Source organism: Ruditapes philippinarum, unplaced genomic scaffold, assembly GCF_026571515.1.
Source record: "Ruditapes philippinarum isolate M1 unplaced genomic scaffold, ASM2657151v2 ctg2074_1_1_1_1, whole genome shotgun sequence".
In the NCBI taxonomy this organism is placed as follows: Eukaryota; Metazoa; Mollusca; class Bivalvia; order Venerida; family Veneridae; genus Ruditapes; species Ruditapes philippinarum.
Genome location: NW_026861518.1, coordinates 29040 through 48752, shown reverse-complemented (window position 1 = coordinate 48752; position 19713 = coordinate 29040). Strand labels below are relative to the sequence as shown.

Here is a 19713-nt window from a genome sequence, read left to right as displayed (position 1 = left end):
CAAATTTATTCTTTTTACGAGATGATTACTTTCATATCATATTTGCTGTGTTCCAGATATCAACAATAAAACTGTGACGTAGCACTATGGAACGCGGTGACTGTCTTATGTAATCAATGTTTTTGTTATCTTGTGAAACGATGATATTATTTTGTCGTTTGAGCATGTTAACATGTGCAATTTACATCATGTCTTGTCAAAGGAACATGCTGACTTGCACAAACAGCATGTTAACTTGTCAAATTATTATGATGACATGTGCAGACAACATGCTAACTTGTCAAAGTATCGTGATGACTTGTGCAAACAACATGTTAACTTGTCAAAGTATAATGATGACTTGTGCAAATGACATGGTAACATGTCAAAATGTAATGATGACTTGTGCAAACGAAATGTAAACTTGTCGCGCAACTCCAACGCAATACTCGGTACACTGAGTGACTGACATGTGTATTTATTCTCAAAATGCACTGTCATCTGAGGTTCTATTATTGATTGAACATTAACAACATAAACATTATCATCATCATCACATTTCACTGGATTCAAGTTTTTCTTTTAAGGAAGTTAAAGCCCGGGGTTCTATGATATTACGGTACTTAATGTTTATCGGAAAATATTTAAATATAAATATCATAAATGAATGAGATTTGTCTTCCCTCTTATAATTGAACCTTTTCCAGAACTGAATGTCAAAAAAATATTTCAAATGAACCAATAAAAATGACATTTTTTAGAATATTTACGACGTCTGCCATTTTTGGTAATTTCAGAGGAGGTTACTACGGTATCAAGGTAATCCCAAAAAAGCAAGTATGGAAGGATAGATGTGTCAAAACTTTCAAGTTAAGTTGTGAAAACATTCCAACAGTTAAATTGCTATAAAATTAAAACTATATGAACAGACTATTTGTCAGTATATGTATTTATAACATATTTTAATTGACTGTGTAAAAACCATAAAGGAAAATGGTAGTCAAATATGAAGGTTTTATAAAATAGTTTTCTTGACACAAATATATTCATTATTCACCAAATTAAATTTATTGGCAGATGAAAATGAATCTAGTGTGCAAGTTTTACAAATATTAGCATCATCATGTGTTGCTTTTACTAGCAGTTACAGAAAATTTAAATACCTTGATATCATAGAACCCTTGATATCATAGGAACCGAGTAGACTCTATATATGCACAAAAACCTCAAATTTGACTGATCCGAGCTCATTTATCACGTGAGCAAAGAGACTAATTTTACCTCCTTATTACATTTCAAAGCTATTTCACAACATGTTTTGGTTTTCAGTAACTAGAGAAATCATCGAAGTATTTGTTTTTTCTATAAAATTTATATCAAACCAATTCAAATGACTAAATATCGTCACTGAACTTACCTTCTTTCCTTGTTCAAAGTCGCGAAATGGGATGAAAGTCCTCATTATATCGAGCAAAATCCGGGGTACGGTAAACCGCAGTGGGGGGGGGGGTCCCCTTTATTTCTGTTGTTTACGAAATAAATCCAATATTTACTCACCTTTCCCAGTTTCCCGTAACATTTGTAAATTTTGCAGCCTTACATCTCTAAAAATCAGTAACCAGATAATAATCCAAGATCAACAGAGATTTAATTCTTCTTTTTCTACTTTTTGCAGGTTTATTAATTCCATTTTTGCCGCATAAACGAAATCATCACAACACTATAATTATATTGAAGTAGACACATATACACCTACTGTTGTGTAAATTACAAAATTATTTAACGGCGTGCTCCAGCTGACCAATCACAATACAATAGAATGCAGGTTAAGAAAAGGTTAAAGTTGACAGACGATATTTGTAAACAATTTATTGTACTGTCTCTCATTCATATACACAAGAAATTTGTTTGCGAACAAATATTCATAATTTATCTTTTTGCATGAATGTTGTCCTCTGTAGACATGGTTTTATATATATTAAGGATTATTTTTCTCGTGTTTATGTATTTGTATGCATACTGAGATAATCAAATAAACTTGGAATATCGCAACATTATATCGTTTACCTTTTATTTAGCCTTCTTTTTATAAATTAAGAAATTGTCGGCCACGATGTAACATAAATAATTAAGCATAGCTGCACATCGCACAGGCATGGTTAAAAATATCCATAATGTGTGAAATAATAATTTGTTTGTCTCGTAATCTGATAGACATTACATTGAGTTTAAGGACTTTTGTACGGATTCAGGGGCTTGCTTTACATTCAACCTTGTTTTCTTACATGTCAAAAAAAAACAAAAAAACATTTTTTTTTAAATGAACGCCTATACATGACTGGTGGTAGGGTGTCCCTGACAAATTTTCTAAACTATTTTTACGATTGTCTAAGTATGATTATTTCTCTATGAATCAATAAAAACCGATATTAAAATATATTATCAGTAAATGCTTTGAATAAATTGTTCGCCGGTTAATCGGACACAGTACTAATAAAGCTGGGATAAAGCATGAAATTCATTGTGTATCCTAGTGGAAACTGGATCTCTATGCCCATGATGCCGTGCATAGATGAATATTTATCATAACAGAAGTCAAGAAGGTCAGATCATAATGGTCGAGTTATACCTTTAATTTCTATTAAAATAATTGAAGCATTTATATGAATTTGGTGGGAAAATATATAATATCCCGTTCCTATTTGTACATCGTACGGACTTTATAAGTCTGTCGGGAGCTCAGTTTTTCGTTATTTTATTTATATTTTAACGAAATTTCATACAGGAATACACTGGCAAAGTACACTGGTATAATATAATAATAATTATGATGATGAAAATAGTCTTCAAAATTGAAACAATTCAAATACCCCGCTAGCGGTATATGGAGGCTATTCGTTGCCAAAAATACAGCCTTTGAAACTTGACAATGCATATATACTTCGGTTCTACTAAACAGATTAGTAAAATCTAATTGTCGATACTGCACGACTATTATGCGTTTTGATTATTTCGATTTGATAAAATGGAAGCTGTTTACTTGCAACTTAGCTAAGTTGCAAACTGTATTTAGAAATGTATAACTTCAAATTTGCGACATATGTTAACAATAGAACGTACACAACACGTTTGTTGCTGTGCATCATGACGTTTCACCAGTTAACACTCTCAGGTTGACAACACCACATTTTCCTTTTACATTCTAACGCAATTAACATTTGTAAACGATTTTGCAACTTCCATATATGGAATTATCACGGAAATAGACGAAAATTAATAGGCGGAGCCAATTTTCAGGAAAGCAGAATATAAAGTGTGGTAACTCTTGCTGGTACAAAAATATTACAAATGATATAAAACTGTTAAAAATTTCACATACATCAACTGTATTACAGTTGACTTTGAATATCTTCTGATTTTGTTAAAACGTATTCTAGCACAGGATATTAAAGTAATGCAAAATTGGTTAATATGTATTGTAACAATGTAACAACGTTTATACTGATACTGAGCATAATAATATGCAAAAACTAAAGTTGGTGAATTAACATAAGGTAATGTTTCCCATATATAACGACACAAACCACATTCCCTTTTATCGACAGAATTTTGTGCCTTCAAACGTTATAACGGTAGTATTCGACAGCATGTCTTCTACATTCAGCAAACATTACTGGAATACGATACATGGAAGTCACTTTTGGCAACACGAATAAAGAGAAATGAACAGTAAACCTGTGCCTTCTTTCTTTAAAAGACTATATTGGGTTGTAGAAAACGCCAAATGTTTTACTATGTGTATAGCTATGGAACTTTTCAAAGGTTACTATCAATAATTCCGTTGTAAAACCAAAAACTTGTGAATTTGTCCCATTTTTATGTTGAAATGTTGAAGTGTATCCTAAAATCTCTTTTTACCACCATTGGGAGATATTTTGAGTAATATGGTGTGAATTAGCCTTTTATTATTAAATATATGTAAGCTGATTGACGTAGGTTAAGGTCTTCTTTTATGCATTGTACTGAATCAATGACAGCTCTAAGATCTGTGTATACATGCTGTCAATAGCTGTTACCTATAGACTTGCTGTCTCTCTGATCAAAAGCAAAGAACTATTCTTATGTACATGAAGTACCACACAGAATATTATTAAGTTTTGTTATTGATGGCTTTTCTGTACGAAATCTGCTGTGGTCATTATATTTACAATAGCTTTAGCTCTTAAATTTGGTTTGCTATTGCTAATCATGATCATGCAACTACATAGTTAGGTAAAGAAGCAGACGCTTGTTTTGGTTGAGTCTTTTATGTTTTGTTTACTGAGTGAGTTGTCATACGTGTACAAATTTACAATTTATATGCATTTATTTTTTTCCAATGATTGTTATTATCTTAAATGCTTTTTGGATTGTTTTTTTATCAATTCATTTGTAAATAAGATTGTTATATGTCTATTAACGGAACACGAAATTAGTCCACATCTACATGTGTATTGATAGCGTGATGGTTTAAGCCAATGAAAACACATCAATATTATTGCAATCAGACAGAGAAAAGGAGTAAATCGATAATATTTATGTAGCAAACAAACTTTGAATTGCAAGCAAACGAACTTTGAATTGCAAGTATTTTTCATATCTTTTCGGCAGGATAAACCAGGCATTTTCGTATCGTAGAATGGCTGCCATTTACAGTATCAAGTGATTATCCCAAGCACCATCGCGACTTAGCGCGGGAATTACAAATATAGCTAACCTCGGCGCGTCGCATAGGATGGAAAATACCTTTTTTTGTGTATTTAGACAATCTTTGGAATAGACAATCGGCGATCGATGTATTTAATTTCATTGCTCTGGTAAGTACTATGTATATGTAATGCACCACATTTAAAGTTATGAAAACCTTTTTTTTTTTTTTTTTTTCCCGCCGCCGACCCTACCTTTTTTTGGAAAAAAATCAGTAAACCAAAATATAAAAAAATGGCCTAATGACGTTAATTTGAATAAATAATCATATCTCAAATCTGCGACTGTGATTTACAATGAAATTCTACCTTTAGTGTATTAAAAAGGTTTTTATTTCCTGTAATTTTATTTTGTGATTATGCTTCAAAGCATTCAATTGACCGTGAATTTTCTTTTCATATTTTGATTTCCTTGAAAAAAAATTTCTCATCTGAAGACATGCAACTTTAATATGATGATACATTAATTTCATTCCATGAAAATGCTTAAAGATATAAAATATCTCATGACATGTTTGTTCATTTTACATTCCCCCTTAATGCAGCAAACATAAAAAGTCTTCACAAAAAGTAGTATGCAATCGAACCCATATTACATACGAATGTATGTAATCTTTTTCTTGTTTAGAGATAAAATAAACAAGGTATACATAAACTGATAATCAACATACATACCTTTGGACTCATATTATTACTGAGAAAACAAAAATAGTAAAAATGAGAAAATATATGTCTTACTCTAACTTACAATAAACAAACAACTATGTTGTGCATTGTAGAGAGGTTATTTTAGAAATACACATGTATGCTTGTCAAAACCGGTTTATGTAATCCGTTACAGTTAGACAATGGTTCTTCTCTATACGATGTAACGCGGAGAACCAGTAACTATACAGTATGGTAAAAATAAAAAGTTATGTACGAAAGGGTACATACAACTTTGGTTTTAATTTTACTATTGTTAAAAGTTTTTTCTTGCGGAGCTATACGCTAGAATTAAGGTTACTAGTAAATGCTACTACTAAGAAAGACAACAGCCAGAATTTGGTCTGTATTAGTATTTAGTCGTATCGAAATCTCTAACAGATGTTGACTTCAAAATTTGAAAGTGATAAGGTAGCAGCATAACTGTCAATGTTACTTATTCCTATTAAAATTGGAATCCCCTCAGTAAAATTTATTTGTCGTTGACTATAGTCTTATCAGGTATATATATTAACACAATACGTACCTGGTCTTATCTATAGTTATTACTTCCTTGGAAAATATTTAACCTCAGACAGTAAGTAACCTGGTGAGGAGGGTTTTTTTCTTCTTTTTTTCTAGGAAATGTGATATCTACAACGTTTCAAAACTTATATGACTATAATCATTTATAGCAGCACGCCTCCAGATTCATCCTTATTTACATGAAAATTTTAAAAATGTAAAAGGTAAAATATTGTGAATTGAACAAAGAAAGTACTTGACACATTACAATTGGCACTTAAAATCCACGTAAATTAACAAAAAGAGGTCAATATGTGCATAAATAGCCCCTACTGCATTAGTAACGCAGTAGAAATATAGTGATAAGTACTACAAAATGCAGTCATTAATTGCACATGAGATATAAATTATCACTTGAATCTATAATTTGTTTACTTTTCTCAAAGTTTTAGTATGGTTTTTCCAAGTTTAATTTTTTCTTGAAATATTTTGAGTCATCTGGAGGCATGCAGCTTTAAAGTCCGCTGATGTAGATTATATAAAGGCATGGAATGGCAATTATGCAAGTGAATTATGTTTGGTGAATAGCTAAACACCTAAAAGGTGTGTTAAACGGAAAATCCCAAAATGCACTTTGTAAATATTGTTCACTTGTTAAATGTTTTGTTGAATAAATATGTTTAAACCAACGGAAAATCCGCCGGCGCGTGTTTTTGTTTCCTTCTTGTCGCTGACGGTAAGTACCGAAAATGAGCGGATAAATACGTTTATTTACGATGATGTAGTGGGCGGGAAAATGGGCGGAGCTTATTTGATATCCTATTTGAAAAACATGTAAAGCTGGTTTATGCTGATCCGAACCATGATGGTTTGACAATGTAAAGCTGAGAAATTACTTCTGTTTTGTCGGCGTTTACACAAACAATGAGTATTCCGCATGTTTTGATGAACACTTGGTATTGCTACTTTCAGAAAAACAGTTATTGTTTTGTCGTTTAACAAAATGTATTTTGGTACATATGTTTACAATGTGAAATCGGCAAACTCAATCCAAGAATGCAACCTTGTAGTTTACATACAAAGAAATAAAATTGTATTTTGTCCGTTAACAAACTGATCAACTCAGATCAACAAGGCTGGATTTTTGGCAACGAATAGCTCCCATAGCGGTACGCAAATGCATTCCATTCCCCCCCACCGAGTGCCTCAAAATTTACCGATAGTCACGTGACATGTGTGACAGATATCAGACGGACAGTAAATCACGTTAAGATTTGAAGAAATTTCTGCTATAAACAACTGATATTAATTGGTCAGATGTCACTTGGTCATAAAATGTTGCCGCAACTTGTGACCCCCTTTGACCAGTGCAATATTTGTGTGTAATGCAATTATCCCGAAACAACCAATTTTCAATAACCACCTAAATTCAGACACATTCTTAATTCTGTAACGCTGAAGCCATGTCTGACTTAAGTACATAAAGTCACTTGTTGTTTTAACTACAACACTTGCAGGAATGCCATACTTGATTATTTTTCTGATCTTATCAGAAAAACAATAAAAATTGTTTTAAGTGACACAAATTATATAAATTGCCTAAACTAAACTAAAGTTGGGCAATTTATATTTGTGTCACTTAAAACAATTTCTTATTGTTTAATAAGTGAAACAAATTTTTCCAAGCAAGATTATTTTTTATAAAGTATTGGCTACAGAGTTTTACCCTTTTTCCTCAGTTTTAGGTGTGTTTAAAACATTTATTTATATGATGTACCACTAAATATTCATCAGATTTTACGTTGGGTCCTTATTAATAAAATCTTAAATTGTAATCAAGTTTTTTTTCAAGTGATGATTGTAAAATAATTTTTTTGTAAACAATACCATCTGGCATATCTAGACAATTTTCCATATTTGGTAATATTATAAAGTGGGGAAGGTAAAATGGATGTAATGATTGGATACATTTATCATTTTGCACCCCAATGTACTAAGAAGTGCCCAGTTTATACACATTAACAGTAGTCAAACCAATGCATTGTACTGTACATATGTTATAACATTTAGTGTAAGTTTTTTTAAGATCTTGAAAAAAATGTTGAAAATTGTTGAATAGACTGTTATGAAATTTTCTACAATTTTTAGAAGCCTGATTTATCTTGAGCAAATTCACTAGTGGTTATTTTCCTGCTGTTTGAATTTAGGTTGAAATATTCCTGGGAGTGACCCGAGTGGGTCATATCGTTTTATTGTTTTTCTAAGAAAGATCAAGACAGGTTGAAAATGTCCCAACCTTTAAATAAATAAATGTCGATAAATGCATTAATATCTAAAATGAATTTAAATCATAATTTCCCCTTCCATTTATTATTGGCTAAAACAACTTAACTGATTGAATTTAGGTTGTTGCGTGATTGTTAGCGTGAAAGAGTTTATTAGTTTATTTCAGTCTCTTTCATATGCATACATATATACATAAAACATATTAAAAATTGATAAAAAGTACATATGACCATTCTACAATAGAATTATAAGAGACTATATCATGTATATACTTATCATTATCCATTTACAATTGATAGTTAGTTCCTATTGTTAACAGTAAAGATACATTATAAGAACATTTTACATCATAAAAGTTAGATTATCCCCACTGACCTTCAATAAAAAATAAATGAAGAAATGCTGTAAGATATTTTGATAATAAATCTCTAAGTGTTCTAAAAAGTGGCACTATTCCACAAATTTAATAAAACTATATCACCCATGGTCAGACCATGGATGATTGGTCAATGGTGATATTCCATACATTAGTAGATAAAACAACTTATCATATTTAAAACAGATATGTTTCATTTGTACCATACAAATTACTATCATCACATTTGTACAATAAAATTTACTATCATGTACTATAAGCACCGATCATCTGAAAAAGATGTTAAAAGACTATACTAAAATTAATTTAAATAAGAGCCATGTCAACATGGCCATCCCCCGCCGAATGTGTTTGCTCATTGGAAGAATGTATATGTAGTAGAGCAGAATAATTCCATTTTAAGAGGTCTTTTGGTAATGAAAACTGATGGCTATAGCGATTACAGATTTGAAACCTATGTAAATACTGATGGCTGAAAATAACAAAGGGCAATTACTGAAAAATAATGCAGGGTAGGTTATCATTCTTGTGTGCTGCATCCCTCCTCAGTAAAATCTATCCACCTATGAAGTTTCAAGTTGATACCTCAAATACTTTTTGAGAACAAAATTGAATTGAAAAATTAAGTATGAAAAATAACAAAGGGCAATAATTCAAAACTTAAGGTAGAGTTATCATTCTTGTGCACTGCAAAATAGTATGAAAAAGAACAAAGGGCAATAACTCAAAAATTGTACAGGGAAGAGTTATCATTCTTGTGCACAGCATTCCTCCTCAATAAAATCTATCCACCTATGACATTTCATGTTGACATCTCAAACACTTTTGAGTTATGCTCCACTCGGGTGAAAAATTAGGTATGAAAAATAACAAAGGGCAATTACTCAAAAATTATGAAAGGTAGAGTTATCATTCTTGTGCACTGCACACCTCCTGAGTTAGATCTATGCACCTATGAAGTTTCATTTTGATATCTCAAAGGCTTTTTGAGTTATGCTCTTGACAAAAATTAATTTTGAAAAATAACAAAGGACAATAACTCAAAAATAATGCAGGGTAGAGTTATCATTCTTGAGCAATGCACTCCTTCTCAATGAGATCCATCCACCTATGAAGTTTCAAGTTGATACCTCAAATACTTTTTGAGATAAGCTCTGGACAAAATAGCATGAAAAAGAACAAAGGGCATTAACTCAAAAATTGTAAAGGGAAGAGTTATAATTCTTGCGCACAACATTCCTCCTCAATAAGGTCTATCCAACTATCATGACATTTCATGTTGATATCTCAAAAACTTTTTGAGTTTTGCTCCACTCAGGTGAAAAATTAAGTATGAAAAATATCAAAGGGCAATAACTCAAAAATTATGAAAGGTAGAGTAATCATTCTTGTGCACTGCACACCTCCTGAGTGAGATATATGCACCTATGAAGTTCCATGTTGATATTTCATAGGCTTTTGGAGTTATGCTCTGGACAAAAATCAATTTTGAAAAATAACAAAGGGCAATAACTCAAAAATTATGCAATGTAGAGTTATCATTCTTGTGCACTGCACTCCTCCTCAATGAGGTCTATCCACCTATGAAGTTTCAAGTTGATAACTCAAATACTTTTAGAGATATGCTCCGGACAAAAATGTCGGACGGAAGGACGGACGGACGGACGGAAGGTCGGACGGACGGAGACTATTTCTATATCCCCCGCCGCCTTTTCGGCGGGGGATAAAAAGAAACTTAAACACTAAGTGGTCTGAGAAACCTTACTTGTACAATATATTGTAACGGAGTTGAAGAATATTGTAACAGGTTTTGGCTGTGACTTTAACAATATCAATGTTGGAGAGAATAAATACAAGTTTATCTTCATCAGAGAGGTCAACAAATTCTGGCCTTATGTTACGTGCTTTTTCTAACATAGGTAACCTAATGTGCTCATATGCATTACAGATAATAATACATGTTTTTCACATTGAACTGTAATTTTACATATTGGACATATCGTACTGTCAACAGCAATGTTTTCATATCTACCAGTTTCAAGCTTTATGGGAGCTACTCCACATCTGAATTTCGCTAGTGCAGACATGTGTTTACGTGGCAAATATAGTTTACAATAATTTTCAGTTTTATAATCATTTTTCAACAACTTATAGGTTCTTAATTTATTACCACCATTCCCATTTAGACTAACATTCCTATGAAGCTTAGCTATCCATTCATCTTTATATAATGACATACATTTTTGAACAACTTTTTCACAAAAAGACTGAGATGAGACTGTTGCACAACCACGTGCATACTCTACTAAATTTAACTTTTCCATATAGTTATTAAATATAAATTGCAAGTTTTTTACACATATTGCTGCTCTTGCGCAAACAAGTAGAAAAGATCTTATAATTAACTCTATTTACATCCATTCTAACAAATCTATGCCACTGTTGACATACAGATCTCCATTGTTTCACATGTGTAGGCTGCCAAGCTAATTCTCCATATAAAGCTACTGTAGGTGTATACCGCCCTACCCCCAGATAAAAACGCATTGCCCTATTCTGTATCGCATCAATGCAGGAGAATGACTTATTATCCCAAATAGAAGCACCTTATGAAATGACTGGCCAAACCATTGAATCATACAATTTAACAAATACATCATATGGCATGGACCCTAGTGCTTTCGATTTGGCAATAAGTAACCCCAGTGCTCTACCTGCACTTTGAGATATACATTTAGCGGTCTTATTATAATCAAGAAACTCATCAAGTAACAGACCAAGGTAAGTATATTGTCCTACATTTTTAGACTATCCTCGCCACATGTGAAAACAAATGAGGATCTGCTGGCCGACTGCGACCTAAAGTGAATAATGTTGCTCTTATCATGATTTACAATCATAGCATTTGATTTACACCAATTTGACAAAACATTAAGCATAAGTTGAAGATCATTTTCAGTTTCAGCTACAAGAACAATGTCATCAGCATATAATAAAATGCAAACCTTATCATTATCTATATCAATTCCTTTACCAATAGCTTTAATTTTTACAACAAGATCATCTATAAACAAATTAAACAATAAAAGAGATAACGAACACCCCTGTCGGAGCCCACATTTTACATCGAACCATTCTGTTGTAAGGCTATTTATCCTTACACAAGATGAAACCGAGTTATATAATGACTGTATTGCCTGTAACATATTACCATGGATACCCTTATTATCTAATTTGTTCCATACCAATGATCTGTCTATAAAGTCATATGCCTTACGGAAATCAATGAATGCACAAAATGTTGATAATTTCTGTTTCTTTCTAGTTTCTACAATATTAGTTTAAGATGATACATGATCAATGGTACTGCGACCTTTCCTAAAACCATTTTGCTCATCACTGAGTATATTGTTAGATTCTGCCCATTTTGATAAACGGTTATTCAAAATTGTACAGTATATCTTATACATGGTGCAAGACAATGACAAGCCTCTATATGACAATGGATCTCTTGGATCTACAGTACTTGATTTCGGTATAGGGCTTATTATTATCTTATTCCATGCAGAAGGAATAATTCCTTTTGAAAAACAGATATCATACAAAATATGAAGAAAAGACACGGAGCAATCATTTTTCGAGATTTCCATAGGTATATTATCACAACCCCAGGCTTTACCATTTTAGCCTGTTTGACCGCATTGAACACTTCTAAGATAGATATATTGTTGTTTAAATTTCTGTATTGTCATTCATATGATTACCACTAGGCACAAAATTTCCAGTATTTGTAGTATTAGGACTATTAAAAAGCTTGCTAAAATCATTTTTCCATTTCTCAAGAACAGTGTTAACATCATTTGAAACACCATGTTCAGTAATAACTTCCATAGGTATTTGTCTACTTCTTGACTGTGAAACACCTACCCTGCCAATGGTTTTCCAAAATTCAGTCTGGTTACTTTTGCAATCTGACAATAAATCATTTTGCAAACCTACCCAGTATTGACGCTTGCTTTGCTGTACCGCCTTATCAAAATTCTTTCTCGCAGAAATAAACCGAGATTTAAGTACTGATTTTTCAGCACGCATATTACATTTAAGCCAGTTGCTTTCAGCATCGCAGACAGTATTCCAAAGGCAAGATAAGTTGTTATTCCACCATGGTTTCCCTATTTTTCTTTTCTTATTAGACGTTCTACTGTTAACTTTAATATTCTTAAATGGAACTTTACTATACATTTCATGCCTAATATTATGACAAATATCTGCATATGCAGTATCTACATCACTTAGCTCTTGTAAACTTTGTTCTAGTTTAAAAATACATTGGTGAATACTATTTATTACATCATCTGAACACATAAAATTTTCGGGAATACCCTTTAAATCAAACTTATCAAATGTAACATTGACATTATGACTTCTGTCGGGTTGTTCCGCAGGGTTTTCACATGAATTCCCTAACTGCACAGTCCATGATAATACAGAGTGATCCGGAATAGACACAGCAGACAAACCATTCACTGTACTTATCTCATCTATAAGCTGTGTAGACCTTTTGACTGTGAAGTTAGAAAATCTATGCAAATACTCGTGTTGAACTAAGCAATAATCCACTACAGAACATCCTTTAGTGGATACAGAGGTAAAATCATTGTTATCACTATTTCTACCATTAAGAACACACATATTACTGTGAAGAGAGTACAGCCGATTTATGACACTTCGTTTGATGCGGGTCGGACTAATTTTGAATCGGCATAACTTTTTTTATAATCAAGCAATTAACATGCAGTTTAAAGCGCATGAAAGGGAATTCATTTACGGAAGGAACCGTATCATGGATTTTTGTTTGCACAATCAGCGACTTAATTATCTTTAATTACGTAATATGTATGGTGAAAAAAGTCGCATAAATTGTTTGACGTTACTTAATTTTTTTTTGAGAAAAGATAGAAAAAATCTGAGACACTGTTCCCCAGATATTATAATAATGTTTATATTCCAAGAGTGTGATGACAAAAAAAAAATGACTTTGATATGACGATTTAAAATTATAGAATTTTTTTATCAAAATCAATAATTTACAAAGGCATTTTTTTCAAATATGTTATCTTATATGAAGATCAAAGACATTTAATGCACAAATTTTAAATAAATAACAATTATTACTAAACATGACATTGATGGTAGTACCACGGAAAGTGTCTGTTGTCGCCTTAATCATTTAAAGGATAGAAAAAAAATAGATAAAACTAAGTTTGTTGGAATTATACCAATTGTATCGCCCGTAAAAGTGTTTTTTCGGCTTTTCCATGTTTTTGAGCTTACCCGTTGAGTTTCCAATAAAATTTTTATAGTGCGTTCTTTTCGAATGATAAATTTATTGATCGGAAGTATGAATAGTACAATGTAATTAAAATGGGAATTAACATTTTTTATTGCCTGTGGCATGTGTTTTTCGGCATTTCTATGTGCGACGCAGACTCAGCGAACACTTTCATCCGCGTATTTTATGATATATTATCGATTTAAAACTGATATTATTCAATCTATTTCATCAAATAACCTACAAAAATTGTTTATATTGTTAAATTTTATCACAGTCTTACTATTTCTTTGTAATTTAAGTGTTTTTCGGTATTTTTTGTGTTTTTCGGCAATTCCAAGCACCCATTTAAAAAATTCCTATTTTCTGAACATAAATTTAATGTATTTATTTCTTAATGCTTACACTGATGTACAGTAACCTCCAAATGATTATTTATTATCGTCGCCTCTGGCAACATTCGAAATTGTTATGGGTCGAATGGTCGAGTGACCAAATCTTTATTTTTACCCGTGAATTTCGAAACATATTTCTTTTCAAAAATCTAAGGCATACAAAGTGAAAGGAAAATCATGTGTAAAAAAAAGTATTCAAAAGAATAGCTTACGAAATTTGTATTTTTCGAAGCCACGATAATAGTTGCCAGGTTAAAAAAACATTTTCCGGTAAATTTTGTTACGGAGCTCCATTGACCTTTTCGAAAACCTAGCTAAACACCGTTTTCCGGTACGTTACGGATTTAGCTCTGGTGAATTACAACAAATGAAGTACATAACACAGTTACATGATATTTCTATTTTTCTATCATTATTTTACCGTTTGAGGTTAAAATAATAGATTTTTTTTTGAAAATTATCAAAATTTCTTTAATATCTATTGCAAATTTTTCAAAAAAAATAAATAGTTTATAATGAAAATCAATAAAATTTAAACAGACGTAGTGGAATCTTCCATAATAAATAAGGTTATTTTCTGCGTAAACTTGTGTATTTACTTTATTTTTTGTATGGAATTATTCATACAATGATATTGAATTATTTTCTTATAAAGAAATAACTTTTTAATTTCAAATTAATTTAAAAAAAGACCGAAAACATCGAAATCGCCATTGCACTCCATTAGGTGAATTCCCCAGAGCTATGTACAAAAAGTACCGGAAGACGGAGTTTAGCTAGATTTACTCATTTTGTAAAACGTTTTAGGACAATTTTATTGCATAAATGTAAATCAGGAATTCTATTTGATTAAATATCTATCTTAGATGTTTCGTCCCATTTACGACTTTACTATATTTACGATGTCGTCATTCATGCTAGCAAGCGCTTGCGTATATGCGAAGTTTAACCTATAGCTCTTCAGCGCTTCTTATGTACAATTCTTCCAAGTATAATTTCCAATAACCGTAAACTATACCATACCCAGACTATGGTATAATTTTCAGTTTTGAAGATCGAAGGAGTAAGTGTTTCTGGGCGGAGCTATAGGTTAAAACAGATACACCATTGGTGCGTTGACGATTTCTGGGTTTGCGTAAATTATACCATTATCACGTGACCTTTCTTATGCAACCTCACTCGACTTCGTCTCGTGAGGTTAAGGCATAAGAAAGGTCACGTGATTATGGTATAATTTACGCAATCCCAGAAATCGTCAACGCAGCAATGGTATATCTATTACTTAACGCGTAGGTATATACTACGATTTTATCAATGGACTGTACATGTGATTTTCTGTTTTCTTTTAAGGAATGTAGAGTCTATTATTTCATGAAAATGAACGATTTGGAATTTTTAAAGCATTAAAACATTTTTACAAACAATATTTTAATGATGTGTATTCGGAATGTAACAATAGTGCAGAATGATCGAAGAACTAGTTTCTATAGCGGATATTATCCGGAAGTTGATGTTGTTCATTAAAGGTTTAACCTGTAACGACTGCGTAGATATAGCTTATAACTCTGTATACATTGTTATCATTTATTGTATTACAGACCTTCCATAAATAAAAGGAATTTGCCTATCAATACCATAAATAATTACGTTCATTGTACGAGTATTTAGAAAAATACACAAAATGATTATAATTTGTTATATAGATTTTGTTGTAAGTGTGAGATACATGATCTGATATTACATACATGTATCTTTATATATCAGATAACAGAAGTCTAAAAACATATTTTTCAAGAAATGTTTCATAATTTATATCTTCAAATTATACATTTCTATTGGGTTATTTACATCAATATTAGAACACTTGTGAAAAATGTGTCCATTGCAGAGCAATCCTCTTTAAAATGCTTTTTTCCTGATAAAACTATATGACTGTCTTTTGTAATATTTCAGAATGATTTAAATTATTAAATCGATATTTAATATTTAATATATATTACATATATTTATTACCATTTATGTCAACTGTTCTAGAAGTGAATTCAGGTGAAGTGTTATTTTACCTACATTTGTTTATTAATTGTATTTTGCATTGTCGTATGTACGTATGTATTGATCGTTGTCTATTGTTATTGTTTCCTTACCAAATAACGAACATATCATATAGAGGTAGTACTTAGTTATTAAAAAGCATAAATCAAAAGCAGTTACCATTGCTTAGAAACAAAATTCATAGTATCGACACTTACTTTTTCAGCAGGTTGTATGCCGGACCATTGGATCCAAAATTCAGGTGGTCCTTTCTGAACACAGTTGGTCCATCTTTTTTGTTACTCATTTGTTTTTAAGGAAACTTCAGATTTAGAATAACTACACTTAAAATTTGTGACAGAGACATATTTATTATTAGATTTATAACAACTGAAGAAAACATGTATTTTTTCTATTTCAATCTTAGATCAGATAGTAAGTCATTGTAATCCTATTTAGTATTTATTATCTCATTGAAAAATACATGACAGTACTCATACTTCGGTTAAGTGACTTCTTCCGCAACTCAAGTTAGGGAATAGTGAAACCATTTGTGAATGACTTATTTCCTTACTGTTATTCAGATACTCATTGCTGTTTCCTGGTACATCTTATAAGAATAATAATTGCTTTTTATAGATAAACATTTTTAATTAAACTATTAAGTTATTATATTTTTGTCTTTGAAACAATGAAATATTAATGATAAACAGAAAAATTCCTACATTATAATTGAGCTTATCTTCCTCACAGATTTATTAAACATGATTGTTTGTTGAAATTTATTTATTTTTCACAAAGTATATATAACGTTTTAAAGTATTATCAAATTTATTGTATTTGACGTAACAGGGTCAAAATGTCAAAGAATAGGTTAAAAAAAGGGTAAGCATTGTTGAGATATGCTAGCGTCTCGTCATATATAGGTTTGACATATATATTGAACGCAACACTTAACTGCATAAATATAAGAACCCTGGAAATGGAAAATGCTATGTTGAAATACATAAACAACATCACCCTGAAAACGCCCAAGAATAACAAACAGCAAGACTCGCGCAGAGATAACGTGATACACAAACATTGCATGGCGTAAAGCACTCTCACAAGGAAAGTAACTCTACTGAAGTGGCGTAAGATTGGAGACCGTTTCCAGAATGGAGACTGTTATACAAACCACTTTTAGATATGGTGGCCGGTTGCGGTCATTTCAAACCCACGTGAAATTTTATCATTTTATCATAGAATGTCGTGGTCAACTTACAAAATCTCAGGACTTTCTGCCGAAATCATACAAATGGTGTGTGGAACATATAAACCTCGATATTTCATAACAGTTTTTGTAAACAGCAAGATACATTTTGTTACAGTAGCCGGTAACTAGGCCACTAAAGTTATGAGTATATGTAGCTTGACATCAAACAAATTGCAACACAAGCTTTATTTAGTATTTTGCAATCAATATATATGCATGGACCTTGTAGTAAAACCCTAGAAAAAATATACCTTCGGAAACTTGACTTTTGGCAGGTAGTTTATGCGTATATATCTGTCCAGGCATAAAAATCTTTTTTATTATTTATTCACCTGTGACACACAAGATAATTACCCCACCCACTCATAATAATAATGCAAAACGTTCAAATTGCATTATCTTAAAAATACCTAATATTTACAATTGAAAAGAGGTTCAAATAATATTTATATCACATAAGCTTATATAAATAAAGAAACATAATCACTTAAGACATTTTAAAAGCAAAATGTAACATACGTTACATCAATTACATTGACATTATTCTAGCATTTTTTAACTATTTTTGAAAAATTTATGAAAATAAAGAAAACAAACTTAGTTACAACAAACAATGCATCTGGTAATACACTCAATTTCTGAAAGTAACTCGTTATTTAGTCTTTTGCTGTGTCATTTAACATATTTGTACGTTACCAAAGTCTCATCCATCCAAATATTACCTTAAATGTTATGCAAACTATCACTTTTAACATGATTTAGTAGAAATAACTTCATTTATCATCATCAGGATTGTCCAACTATCTATATTGCACAACACTTAAGTTATTGAAGAATAAATGCTGAAAATGAGCTGTAGTTATGTCTTTAGTAATGGTTCAAAATTAGAATTTTATATGTATAAAATGCAAATTTTATGTCATGTATCATTTAGGTTGCTTTAAAAAATATTTCACCTTTGAAATTGAATGCCATCACATCTAGTTCAACCAATTTATGTTTTCTTCCTTATTATATAGAGAGATATTTAAAAGTGATCTCCACATCTCTATGTCTCTCATAATGCTCATTAGTTCGACTGCACTAGGTCACATTTAAAAAAAAATTATCCTTTCAATAACTTTCAAAGTATTGCATAGGGGTTAAAAAGTTTTTTATGCTGTTTTCGATGGTCTTTTCACTAGATTTGCAAGTCGTGTTTTTGCACTTTTCATGAAAAGAACGTCTTGAAATGACTTTTACCATTTACCCCTTTGATTCTTCCTAGGACCTTACTTCACGCTTAAAGTGTCTTGTTTTACACAAAGACTTGATTTAAACATGAAGGTTTCAACTTTACTGACAACATCGGCACGAAATTTATGTTCTTTCTGCAACTTACACAGTTATTGTCTTAAATAAATATACGTTCAACATTTTTTTCTTGTTTCTGAACTTCTAATCATATTATGGTCTCTTGCAGTTTTCTCTTCTCGTCGTAATGATAACAATACTCTTTTCTATCATTTCGGCTTTACATCCAGTCATCTAAAATGGAATTAAAAAGAGATTACAAAAAACATTGTCTGGTCTTAAAAAAATAATACTATTCATCAAATACATTTTACCCAAAAAGTGGAGTCCTCTTCAGAGAAATGCATAAATTTGGGTGCACTATAGAGCAAAACGTATGTTCAACGTCAAATACAGCTTTCATGATCACAGACTCAATCAAACCATGCCTGTAATTTTCAGTAAACTTGCTGTTTTTAATGCTTCCGAGGAATCACTTATTTTACCAGATATTTATACATCACAACAGCAGATGTGAAGTGCTGTGTGGCAGGCGTAAAAAGTTGCCCCGTACTTCACTTCAGTATTGTTATATTTTTCTGGTCTTTCGGGATCATTGAATCCAGCACTTTAAAGTGTTGAGAATTTAGTACTGCTCTATCCGGTGCTCTATAAGGGGGCATGAGGGATGTTGCACTTTTTCATTATCCGTCATACTCAATCAACCGGCTCTGCAATTTTCATGTAAATTTGCTTTTTAATGCATCTGAGGGATCACTTTTTTACCAGATATTTAAATTACATCTGTAACTGTTATTGACGGGCTGTAACTG

General features: G+C 31.6%; 1 protein-coding gene across 3 annotated transcripts in view; it reads right to left on the bottom strand.

Moving 5' to 3' along the window:
- The window catches only part of LOC132715907 (uncharacterized), a 60183-nt gene extending 42743 nt beyond the window's left edge, over positions 1 to 17440 (bottom strand). The window contains exon 1 of one of the 3 annotated variants that reach the window (XM_060699016.1): positions 16572 to 17440. The gene's annotated coding sequence lies outside the window, so the exon portion shown is untranslated. Of the gene's footprint in view, positions 1 to 1536; positions 2037 to 16571 lie in introns of those variants that run through there. The other 2 variants (XM_060699015.1, XM_060699018.1) reach the window with 2 other exon arrangements.
- Between the last annotated feature and the right edge of the window lie 2273 nt (positions 17441 to 19713).